Genomic DNA, 12,982 nt, shown 5'->3' with positions numbered 1-12,982 from the left:
TAATGCTGCTATAAACATTTCATGTCCAAGTTTTTGTGTGATCCTGTGTTTCCTTTTCTCTTAGATGGTCCTCTAGGAGCAAAATTGCTGAGTCATATGGTCACTCTATGTTTAACTTTCTGAGGTACCAGCAAACTTTTCCAAAGCAGCTGCAACATGTGACATCCCACCAACAATGTATGAGGGTCCCAATTTCTCCATATCCTCACTAACATTTGTTATCATCTGTCTTTTTGACTAAAGTCATCCTCGTGGGTGGAAAATGGCGACTCTTTGTGGTTTTGATATGCCTTTCCCTGATGGCTAATAACAGTGAGCATTTTTCATCTTCTTATTTGGCCCTGATACTTGAATTCCGAAATAAGTGGTCGTCTCACTGTGCTGAAGCTCCTTGTTGAGAACCCGGGAGCTCTGGCAAGTTACCAACTCCTGAACAGAGAAGAGGAGCTTCTGTCTGGGTTCTGCCCAGGATGAAGGCTCAAATGCCTGTCCACAGAATAGTGAGGTCCGAATTCTTTCATGGCATCCAAAGCCCTTCCTTATCAATCTCTGATTTCCTTTTACATTCTCAACCCCCTTTTGTCCCTATGTGAATGCTCCACTCCAATACAGCAGGTCCATTTGTTGTCCCCTGGAATATATCACTCAAGTTTCTTCCTTTGGATCGATAGCCAATGGGAATCTCAGTTCATAAACTGGAATGTAAAAGAAATGTCACATCTTCTCACTTCACATCAATCAACAAGTTCTATCCTAACTTCTTTCCTGCAAGCCTAGTGAGAAATTCTGCCTCAGTCATTTTGAGGACTCTCCCCATTCCTAGAAAGATGTCAAGGTTTCAGGGACTTACACATTGTCAAAACATAGAGGTGGGGGAGATAGAATATGATGATAAAGATTATCATGGAGATGGCCACCGTCCTTGTTCTCATGGCCCCTTCAGTTCCGGCGGTTCTTCTGGCCTGCCAGAGGCACTGCAGTCTTCACTCAGGGTGCAAGCCCTGTGCCTGGAGGGATGACCAGGTAATGCCCCCACACGCACACACATAGTTCTCTCTTGGGACTGCATTCATGGAATCTACAGACTCTCTCCTTCTCCGTGGAGAACTCCTCTCCACACACATTCCTCCCCCACATTTTGGAAACTCCATGGGGATGCTTCACATTGGGGTCTGGGCGGTCCTTGGAGCCACTCCTGGACATCTCCATATCCTCCTCACCAGCTGCTGGCCTCCTAGGGCTCCATGCTTCCTGGCTGCCTCTCTGGGGTCAATTGGCCTGACACATTACACAAGCAACTACTGTGTGCCTTCTGTTCACATTTCCTCCTGGTGTTGGAGGTCCTCAGCCACTTCCTCATATCCCAGTCACCCCCAGTAAGTGACCTCCAATATGAAACAAGTCCACAGCTCAGGGCACCTGTGCTCACAATAGCTTGCAGAGATTGCATTGGTATGACTTTGTGTTTCCTTTTATCCCATGTTCATCTCTCTAGGATTTAGCGTGAATCTGTGAAAAGGGAGTCAGAGAACAATCTGAGGGGCGTGTACCATGCTGTACTCAAAATTCTTCCTCCGAGTTACCATATGATCCAGCAGTTCCACTCCTAAGTATATACTAAGAGAAAGGAAAACATACAAAATTTGTGCATGAATGTTTATAGCAGCTTCTTCATAATAGCCAAGAAGTAGAAAAAACCCAAACTATGACCCAATCAAGTGATGAGTCAAGAAACAAATTGTGATATAGTCCTACAGTGGAATATTATCCAGCCATAAAAAAGGAGTGACGTGCTGATACACACTAAAACATGGATGAACCTTGAAAATATTATGATAAGTGAAAGATACCAGACACAAAAGTCACCTGTTGTCTGGCTGCATTTATATGAAATGTCCAGAATAGGTAAATCCATAGAGACAGAAAGTAGATCAGCATTTGCTAGGGCTAGGGGAGCTGGGAAGATTACAGGGTGATGGTTAAAGGGTACAAGGTTTCTTTTTGGGGTAATGAAAACCTTCTAAATTTCATTGTGGTGATTGTTATACAACTGAGTGAATATACCAAAAACGATTGAATTGTAATGTGAAATTAGTGAATTATATCCCAATAAAGCTGTTACCAAAAAAAATCCCCCTCCCCTTCCTCCTTAATCCATTGTCCTTAGACCCAGTTTGTTAGCTTGTCCTCTCTCCCTTGGGATAGGTTCCTTTCCCAAAAGCCCCTCCATCCTTTGTGCAAATGAAACCTCACTCGACTTTCCAAACATTCCCATGCATTTCTAAATTTGCTGCAAGGATACCACTCAGGCTGACCTCGAGGATCCCAGCTACAAGTGTTTGTTAATATGGATACCCCTAGCTACAAAACAGTGCTTGACCTCTTGTGCTAGTTTGAAAAGAAGTTAGCATCTGAGAGCCTTCTGCCGCTTCTTTAGCTCTGAAGTTGCTGAGAAGTGAGAATGTTTTCTGAGGACACCTTCCCCAAGCATCACCACCTTCAACCCACTTCTTCACCTGCATCTCACTCTGGACCGAAGTGTGACCAGAGACATGTCAAATGCGCATCTTTGCACATGCCTTTGTGTGAAGACACAAAGAATTGGTTCTAGACTGTAGGCAACTAGGTCCAATTCTTTTATCATGATACTTCATATCTTTGTGTTATCTTCACAACACTGGGCATGAATCAATTGCTAATGCGGAAAGTTTAATATTATTATAGGAAATATGGGGCTGTACCACTCAGTAGGGACTTCATTCTTCTATCATGGTGGAGAAGTTGGAAGATGGAGGAAGAGTGTAAAAGATGCTCCTTTGATGACCACTGTGAGTAATGCTGATCTTACAAAAGGAACTGAAGAAGGTGGTAGATAGATAGAACCTAGATGCCAAGGACTCAGGCCAAAGAAAGTGAGAGGTGCCCTGTCAGAAGCCAATTTCATGAATGACTGAAGCATTAAGCCAGCATTCTTACAAAGAAACTATAAAGAAGCAAAATGAAGTGAATCAAAGTCTTTTGTAGAATCAATTGATAAGATTTGGTAATAAAAGTCTGCACAATGAGCAGGTGCTCAGGCCAAGATGCGTATGAAGGCTGCTCCCCCTCTAGCCTTCTCAGTGCAGCGAATGCCAACACCACCCCCAGCCCCACCTCCTTCCCCTCCCCCTCCCCCAGGCACACAGAGCCTTCAGTGGCATCGAATCAAGACTACGGGAAACAGAGGGGACCAAATGGACTAGAGCCGCCCACAGACTTGGGCTGGAGCAGTTCCCACATTTTCTTCAAGAAAGATCTATTTTCCACTCTCTGGAAGATTTCCAGGTGAGAGGGGAAGTGGAGAAGAAGGCTAGAGTGTTGAAAAATGAAATTCCCAAACAGAAAGGGGGAGTTCATCTTTACTGGGAGAAATCCAATCCAGAGGTTCAGAGAGCTGGGAATCAACATCACAGGATTTCAGAGATACAGGCACAGAGGAATCTGAAGACCAGGGGAAAGGAAAGTGATCAAGAAGGATCAGAAGCTTAAGACCGCTTGTCTTAATCTGGAGTGTATCTTCCTGAAGGTCAATGCCAGGCCAGGGGTCAGAACCAGGCAGGCAAGGTAAAGGCAGGACATGCTGGAAGAAAAAGGCTCAGGGCTGTTAAACGTTTCTCCAAAACTGTGCATAGGTCTCCACCAGTGGACTTAGAGGTCCCAGAGCTGCTCCCTGAGCTTCTGGAGCCCCTGCTGCTCCCAATTCCCCACTGCTGCTGCTGGAGGAACACAGGTGGCTACAAGAAGCAAGTCAGGCCGACTTCCCATGGGGGTCTTCAGTCGTATCCTTAACGTATTAATAATATATCACAGCAGCCTCACATGATGGCAGAGTCCCTGACCCCATAGCTCTCAGTCACAGGTTCTAAGCGTCAGGTTAAAGACATGCTGTACACTTGCCTTTTGTTTGACCTTATGTGACCTGTCCCTGTAGCATCTCTCCAAGTCAGAATCTAATTTCAGCTGGGCAAATTCATCATCTAATGCCCTTCTTGTGCGTTATTGATGATGGAATTGTTGAAATAGTGCATAAGGGCATCGTGGGCTTCAGGGAGAAAATGCAGCAGATTTTATGTGCTTGAGAGTTTACAGGCTTCAGACACACATTTACAAATGTATTCGAAGTCTGATACTGGGCCAGCAAAAGCAAACTGAATAAACTGAATAAACACAGGAAGAAAGAACTAGGTAGTTGGATAAATGACAAAGAAACAGTGCAGAGGAGATTTGCAAAACTAAAAAGACAAGACAAACCCAGACAAGTGGGAACACTAATGAAATGCTAGTGTTAGGGAAACCCAGGGTCAAGCCCCTTCTTTTCCCCTGGAGCTTTTATATGCCTCCTGCTGGTGTGGGAACCAATGGCAGCAAAGCCAGCTGCCCCCTGTGATGAGCAAAGTCATTGGAGGCACAGCTTCTGGCAGACAACGCCAACAATCACTGACCTGAGCCCAGATTGGTTGAGATATGAGACCACGGATGTCTTCAGGCACAACCACACCAACCCACACAGGCAGAGGAGACTGAAGTTTGAAAGACTGCCCAGGAGGTGAGGCTTCCATGGTCTTTGCTAGCTCCTTTCTTCTCATAAATAACAACTTTTACTGAAAATTCTTCTCATGCCTAATGTCTACCTTCCAATTTCCTCATGAGCCCACTTTCTATTATTCTATCACAAAAGAGCTGGAGAGCAATGACAAAGACCCTGCTAGAGCAAACTTTGGTTAGGCTCCTCTGAGCCCTCTTCTCGACTAGGCCTTGTCCTTGGCTTTTGTGTCCTTCCATGGCAAGTCCTGTTTTAGAAGAATCCTGCTAGGTCATCTCCCAACCCCTGCTATCTGCTCAACCTTGGTATCTGATCAGGTCCCTCACCTCCACCCCTGATGTCTAAGTCCTTGGTCTGTCTTTAGCAAGAATGTTCTTAGGCTAGTTTTACAAGAATCCCCCTACCCTTGATGTCTCCACTTGGTAATTTTCCATCCATTGACGCCCTCATTCTGCTCACTGGCTATAAATCCCCAGCTGTCTTTGCTGTATTCAGAGTTGAGCTCTTCCCTATTGCAATAGAGTTGACTTGTTTTATGATAGTCTTGAATAAAGTGCTCCTTACCATTTTATCAAACGTCCGGTGAGTAATTCTTCAACAACTGTTCCGATCATATCCTTTTCCAAATGTGCTCCTTCTTTAAGAAAGATAATGAGTGGCCCCAGAGCTTCCTCATCTTCAATTTAAATCACCTATTGACCATCACACTTGACACAGATCTTCTTCCCCACCCTCCTGGCAAAGTCTGTCTCTTCTGCCTGAGGATCTGATAGTTTTGCTGATTAATGTGAATGGTACTAACTACCCTGAATGTTTCATCTGAAGTTTCATTTGAAGTTAAGTGGAAAAGCCAATTGTGCATTATGTATCTGAAATGACTTTCATTGGAATGCCTTGGAATGGAATTATCAAGGCTTTCTTTAATTAATTTGGCACAAAAGTTTATTGTGAGGAGCTTCTGGAATGATGCCACTGCTCTGATAAGAGAGTTGAACTGCTGCCATTCAAGTGTTTGAAAGCCTGGGTTTTTCAGTCTGGAAGAGTCCCTCCCACCCTTCGGTTACCTGGCAACTCACAAATGGGCTCAACTGCAGACAGAGGTCAAAGGACAGCCAGTGACTGCTCCCTTGGTGTGTTCATCAATTGTAAATGAGATTATTATGCAGATAAATTGAATATGAACGGTGGTGGGCTTTCTCAGCCTACTAAAAGAGTCAGAAATTTCAGGAAAGTAAATGAATACATAAAATGAAAAAGATTCAATAAAGTGAAAGTTTTGCCCTTAAGGGAAAAAAATAACATACTTGAGATCTGAAAATCCATTTTCTTTTTAAACGTAAAATTTTTTTCACCTCTTAGCAGGGAGGGGATTAATCACTCTGACAACCTGATCCCACTTTCCTGAATGCTGCCAGCCCTTCCCAGAGCGACACACACTGACGCAGTGCCCAGCCACAGTGGTGGCGCTCAGAGCCCACGTCTACAGCAAAACTATAGCCCAGGGTCCGGCTCTCCTTAAAGACACTTTGCAATTTTCAAGATTTTCCTCAAAACATACTTTCTTTTGTAGGGAATTTTTCAAAATACCTCCACGGAAGATATTTTAGCACATGCTTGGCTTTTGTAGGGGATGGAAAACTTTTCCTCTACCCTCTTTTTTTTTTTTTGTGAGGCAGACTGGTCCCGAGCTAACATCTGTTGCCAATCTTCCTCTTTTCACTCGAGGAAGATTGTCACTGAGCTAACATCTGTGCCAATCTTCCTCTATCTTATGCGGGATCCCTCCACAGTGTGGCTTGACGAGCAGTGCTAGGTCTGTGCCCAGGATGCGAACCTGCAAACTCCATGTCACTGAAGTGGAGCGCACAAACTTAGCCACTTTGCCACTATGCTGGCCCCTCCTCTACCCTCTTGAGTTCAGTGGCGAAGGGGTCTATGCATTAAAGTGACGCTAGACAGATTAACAGGAGAAAAGGCATATGATTTATTAATTTTTAATTTTACACACATGCGGGCATCAATGAAGGAAGTTGTGGGGAATTAGAATTGGCCACCCCAAAATGTATCTCTTTGGCATGATTATTTTTAAGAATGAAAGACTGTGAAAGAATCTTTGACCTTCTCCCTAACTGCCTAAAAGAATTTAAGATAGAAGGCCTGTCTCCAGGACAGGCCATCACCATAGATAACTCTGGGTGTTGGTAGACTGGGAGAGTCCTTGCTAAGCCCATTTTTATCAAAGTTCTGTCTCTTGGGTCACGTTGTCTATAGATGGCCCAGCAAACACTTGTTTACCAAACATGGGCTTTTCCATCTCCATATGAATTGCCTTCCTCCCCTTTGAAGTCCCAAACCACTACCCCCACCATCCTCCTTTGTCTTCAGCTGAAGATGGTGTTTAAGGTGGTGGCATTGGCCATTTTGGCAAGTTACTGTTTTCCTGGGTTTCTCCCATGTATACACATTATAAACCTTCTTTGATCTTCTCCTGCTCTTCTGTCTCATGTCAATTTAATTCTTAGACCAGCCAGAAGGACCTAGAGGGCAAAGGAATAGTTCCTCTTCCCCTACAAAGTGAATACCCAAATGAGAGGTAAGATTTAAGGGTTTATACACTGATGGGGTTCAGGACTTGTTACCCCAAAATATAGCACCTTGACATATTGAATATTTTAAGCTGCAGGAATTTGAGAAAGGGCAGGTAAGAAGGACTTTCTGACCTTCCCCTGAAGAAGATCATAAAACCCTCATGTAAGAGGTGCACTGCCTACAAGGAGGGAAGGAGCATCCTTATCTCTAAGATGCCTGAGAGGAATCAGAATGAATAGGCCTGTTTCCCCCAGTTTACTATGACAAGAGATTTTCACATGTTGAGGTAGATGGGGTAGCTATTCTGGTGCAAAATCCATTCAGTTTGAACTATAGATGCCTGACTTATGGCCTGTCAAGCATACATTGTACATCTGCTTTAACCACTAGAGTAAAGAATGCATACTTCCCCTCCCACGCCCACCAGCATCCATAATGCTCCTGAAGATAAATTCCTGTTCCCAGACATCAGGGTCACGTTGACCTGCTAATTTGCAACTGATTACCTCCTCGGAACTTTGATGAATACATATCCTAGGCATGGTTAATGTATGCTCTTTGTTCTAAAAAGGTATAAAACTGTACTGAAAACCATGCTCCTCTCTGGAACTCTTTCTTCCTTTGTGGAGGCTGCCTTTTCAGATTACAGTTCTCACTCTGCATCAAGCAAAGGTTACTTTATCTCTCGCTCATCTATAGAATGGTTATTGGTTATTTGGCATTGAAAATTACACTTACCTCATACCCTTTTTTGTCCTATCACATTTTTCCACAACTTTCCACTCTTCATCCAAATCTACTAAAGCTGCAAAGGTTTAACTACTTCTCCAGGTCTTCATTTCCTTACGAAGTGTCCCATTACCGGAAATAAATTTGTATGCTTTTCTCTTGTTAATCTGCCTTTGGTGACAGGGCCCCAATGGAGAATGTAGAAGGGTAGAGGAAAAAGACATTTCCTCCCCCATTATATCATCTTAAAAGGGGAGGGGGAGGGGCAGAGGGGCACTTCTGGGTGGACAAATGGCTTCTTAGAAAGGGTGGGAGAAAGGGCACTTGTGGAAACACAAATGCCTTTTTTTAAAAGGATAAATGAGCCCTGAGGAAACTAAGCGGGAGATCTGCTCATTTTGTGACAATGTCTGTCCGGGTGTGGTGCCCACTTTACTCTGAGAAGATCAGAGTTTGCCCCCTGGCAGGGGATTTATGACAGTTGAGTTCTTTGACGAGGCGTTGCTTTTAGGCACATAAGGGGTTTCAGGAACTCAAACACCTTCAGCTCAAAATAATTCTTTTGCCAAAGTAGCATCTTTGGGGGTGGCATATCCTGATCCCCTTTACTTTAAAGAGATTTCCTCCTGTTTTGATCAAGTTAATGTTTGTTCTATTTTGTATGTTGCTTCCAGTTTCTTGTAACAACAACTTACTAAAAAGTCTCCAAATGAACTTTGACTCTAACTCTCAGAGCTGATTCACTGGCAAGGGAGGACTTTGAGGTGCTGGATCTGTGAGAAATTTCAGGAAATGTCTAGTCCAGAGGTTTCCAAGGCTTTGGCTGGGACCACTGTCTCCCAGGGAAGGCTGATGTGGACAGCCATCATGCAAAGCAGAGAAACCCTCTGGGCAAAGCTAGAGTCTAGGGTGGGAGCTGGAGAGGGGACCCCTCACCCTTCTGTTTCTACCAGAGACAGGTTGCCACCAGGCAACACGTTGCAAACCACTGATCTGGCCCAGGGATTGGCAAGCTTTTCTGTGAAGGATAGATAGGAAATATTTTAGGTCTTCAAACCAGGAGGCAAAATTGAGAATATTATGTTGGCACTTATATAACCATTTAAAACGTAACCATTACAATGGTAAAAATCATTCTTGACTTGCAGGTTATACAAAAATAGGTAAAACAAAAAGACAAACACTGTATGATTCCATTTATATGAGGTACCAAAGGGAGTCGAAATTATTGAGACGGAAAGTAGAATGGTGGTTGCCAGAGCCGGGTGGAGGGGAATGAGGAGTTATTGTTTAGTAGGTAGAGTTTCAGTTTTGCAAGATGAAAGAGTTCTGGACATGGAGGGTGGTGATGGTTGCACGACAATGCAAAGGTACTTAATACCACTGAGCTGTACACTTAAAAATGGTTGAGATGGTAGATTTTGTTATGTGTACTTTATCCCAATTTTAAAAAGAAGAGAGACTCAAGAAGAGAAGCCCTTGGATTTAGTTATGCCAGTGGTGACTCAACTGCTGTGGCCATCGTATGACTGTGAGGGGGCCTAGCCTGGGCCCTGGCCAGAAGGCTGTGACAGCAAAATGGGAATGCGGAGAGACCCTGGGCCTGGAAGACTTCATGGAGCTGCCAACTTAAGCAGCCTGGAGCCGCTCCCCCATGTGCCTTTTTATTGTTTAAGCTTGCTGAGTAAGATTTTTCATTATTTGTAAGTGAAAGCATCCTAGCTCGTACAGCATTCAGTGCATGCTCGCTGTTGTTACTCCTATGTTAACTATTCCTCTTCTGCCCTCTTCCTGCTGGTCTTCTCATTCCTGGCTGTTTACCTGAACTTTGGACAGCTACCTTCCAAATTTGAGTGCTTTCTGATCTCACATGAAGGCCTGGCCTTTGACCTGCTGCCTGTTACATGCAGAGAAGAGTGGTAAATATTGTTTCCTCTCCTCCTTCTGGAAATGTGACCCCCATTTCCTTGATAAAGAGCTCTTTCCACACAGGGCCTCTTTGACACAGTTGTGGGCACATGAATCAGGCTTAGTCAATCAACATCCTTCCCAGGACTTTGACTGAAACTGTTAGAGAAGAGGCTCCCATCTCCTGGGGCTTCTAGTTGTGTGCATCACATAAGCCAGGAGCTGCTAGTGTCCCCTAGCCACCTTGGCTCTGAGAGTCCTAGTGCTGCACGCCAGATCCTGCCAGCTCCTATCACCCCAGATCAACTCACAGCAGTCCTTCCTGATGGCATCTGCAAACTCTACCAGCCCAAAGCCTGACCCAATAAGAGCCATGCTGGAAGCCCTCACCTCACGGGGAAGAAGAATCTGGAAACAGTCCATTACTCTGCATCCAGGCAGGAATTCATGGGGAGGGTGGGAACTGAGCTGTGGCTTCCAGCTCTATGCACCATGAGGCTGCTTCTCCCAACTGTCCAATTCCCTTGGATGTCCCCCATTAGTCCTCTTTGGGGACAGAAGTCTAGCACCAGATCTCTGGTACGTGGCAGGGAGTTCTGGTGCTTTTGTCTGGTTTCTGTCCATCATTTTTCCCCAGAGTTGAACTTTAAACCTAGAATCTATTCTCAAATAGATTCTATAGAAAAACGGTGAACAGAAAAAAGCTGGGGACGTTCCACGCTGCCCAGCCCATCCCATTCCTCATCCATTGGTCGCTGATCCAGGCCGGAGTCAGTCTAGACACTGCCACACTTGTGTGCAGACCCCCACATGCCTCAAGGATATGGCAACTCTATGCCATTTAGCACAAATGAGTGGAACGAGGATTAATTTTTACTTGAAGCTATGAGCTCGATATAAAAGTTCCCTAAGGAATTACCAGTCTCAAGCCTGGAATACCTGCAAGCTCAGGAAGAAATTTCACACTTGACTGCAATTCTTTCATCAATCCTATTAAAATCAGCACAGCCAGTTGCCAGCCCTGCTGATTCTATCCTCAGAGAAATAAGGAGGAGATGGGAAAAGGAAAAAAGAGAAATCCCAAACTTGAGATAAGATGGGATATATCTACTCTTCACAAAGTCTCCCCACTGAGTGTCCCTTCCATCAGTCCGGGGCCTCCGAGAAGAGATTTATTGGAGGCCACACCTCTGAAGGTTGAAGGAGAAAGGGAGCAGGTGTAGCTGGAAATGTCTTCAGCCCATGATGCAGCCTGACCCCTGTGAACGGTGAGCGAGAAGGAAGGATGCAGTGGCAGGAATGTCGTATGCAGCGCAGTTGTGAGAGAGCCTCCGCCAGGCTGGTGGGGAGCCCAGGGCAAAGACTCCTGCACCAGCGGGAGACCCAGCTCTAGGGCCCCTGTCATGCTCAGTGTTGGCTGGGAACAGCCTGGGGAGAGGATGGCCTTGGCATGAACCTGAAAGTGCAGCGGCCAATGACTGTCTGCCAGCTATGCTTCCCACATCAGGTTCTCTTGAAGGGAGGTTTGAGTGGTGCACCTCCACGGCCTCAACCCCCCCACTTCTGCATCTCCTGGATCTCTGCCTCCCCTGAATCCCAGCAGCATCTGCTGCTGCTCTGTCCCTCACCTTCCCCAGTCATAACCTGTCCAGGTCCTTAGATGTCCTAGTTTATTAACCATTTCAATAAATACCCATCAGCAAGGAGCTGCAGGGGATCTACAGAGATTCATTTATTCAAACTTTATCAAGCACCTACCTATCATATGCGGATATATGATACATTAGGTCTATGGTTCAAGAAACTCAAAGTATAGGCTAGGGGTTCTCAACATTGGCTGCACATTAGAATGAGCTGGGAGCTTTAAAACAGGTTTCAGTGAACTGCAGACCACAGGCCGAATCCAGCCCACCACCTGTTTTTGTATGGCCCACAAGCCAAGAATGGCTTTTACATTTTTAAATGCTTTAAAAGAAATAAAAAGAAGAGTATTCATAAATATGCAAATTACATGAAATTGAAATTTCAATGTCCATAAATAAAGTTTTACTGGAACACAGCCACACTCATTCATTTACGTGTCGCCTACTGCTGCTTTCACGCTTTAACGGCAGAGTTGAGTAGTTGCAACAGAGATGATGGGGCCCACGAGCCTAGAATATTTGCTATCTGGCCCTTTACAGAATAAGTGTGCCAGCCTCTGGGCTAAGGTGTTAAAAACGTCCACGGGGGGCCAGCCCGGTGCCATGGTGGTTAAGTTCGTATGCTCCACTTCAGTGGCCCAGGGTTGCAGGCTCAGATCCTGGGCATGGACCTGGCACCGCTCATCAAGCCATGCTGTGGTGGCATCCCACATATAGCAGAGGGATATTGGCACAGATGTTAGCTCAGCGAAAGTCTTCTTCAAGCAAAAAGAGGAAGACTGGCAACAGATGTTATCTCAGGGCTAATCTTCCTCACACACACACACAAAAATGTCCATAGGACGTTGCTAGTAGAGGCTTGGTGGGGCATTGGTGACAGCAGTTTAGGAGGCCCCTCAGCACACGTGCAGAGGCCAGGCTGCATTGTGGGCCCCCAGGTTCCTGATGCACTCCCGTGCCTGACAAATACCGAATCCTTCTTAGCAAGAAGAAAGAGAGGAAATGACAGATTCATGTTGACAGTCCTCTTTGTTGCCTGTACTTTAAGGAAAGTCTAGTCTTTTAACAAATTTAGAGTAAAAACTGCTCTTGACTGCCTCTGGAATGGAATGTTTACAGTCCGCACTTCTCCAAATGAATACATTCTTCCTGATTCCTACATCCGGTCCTTCAAAGTCGCCTCCTGTACTAACTTCACTGCCTCTGCCATTCCTTCAGACGTGCCTCCCTTTTCCATCATTTTGTCTTTGATCCTCAGGTTCCATCTGAAACATATTCTGCAAAGAATCTTTGATGATATGTGATGTTGACATAGCTTTAAAATCACAATCACAATTTATCACCTCAACAGAATAAAAGGAAGAGTCTTGTTTGGTTCACCTCAGATACAGATCTGGCCCTCAAGAATATTGTCTAGTTGGGAAGTTAAGAAATGCACATAAATAATGAATGGAAATGTCATAGAGGCTTAAAATTCATCACATGGAAATGCAATAGCACACAACCTTGCAGTGAACGGTGCTGATGGGAG

The sequence above is a fragment of the Equus quagga genome, chromosome 4, assembly GCF_021613505.1.
Source record: "Equus quagga isolate Etosha38 chromosome 4, UCLA_HA_Equagga_1.0, whole genome shotgun sequence".
Classification (NCBI taxonomy): domain Eukaryota; kingdom Metazoa; phylum Chordata; class Mammalia; order Perissodactyla; family Equidae; genus Equus; species Equus quagga.
The sequence above is the reverse complement of the archived record's forward strand: the minus strand, read 5'-3'. Positions refer to the sequence as shown.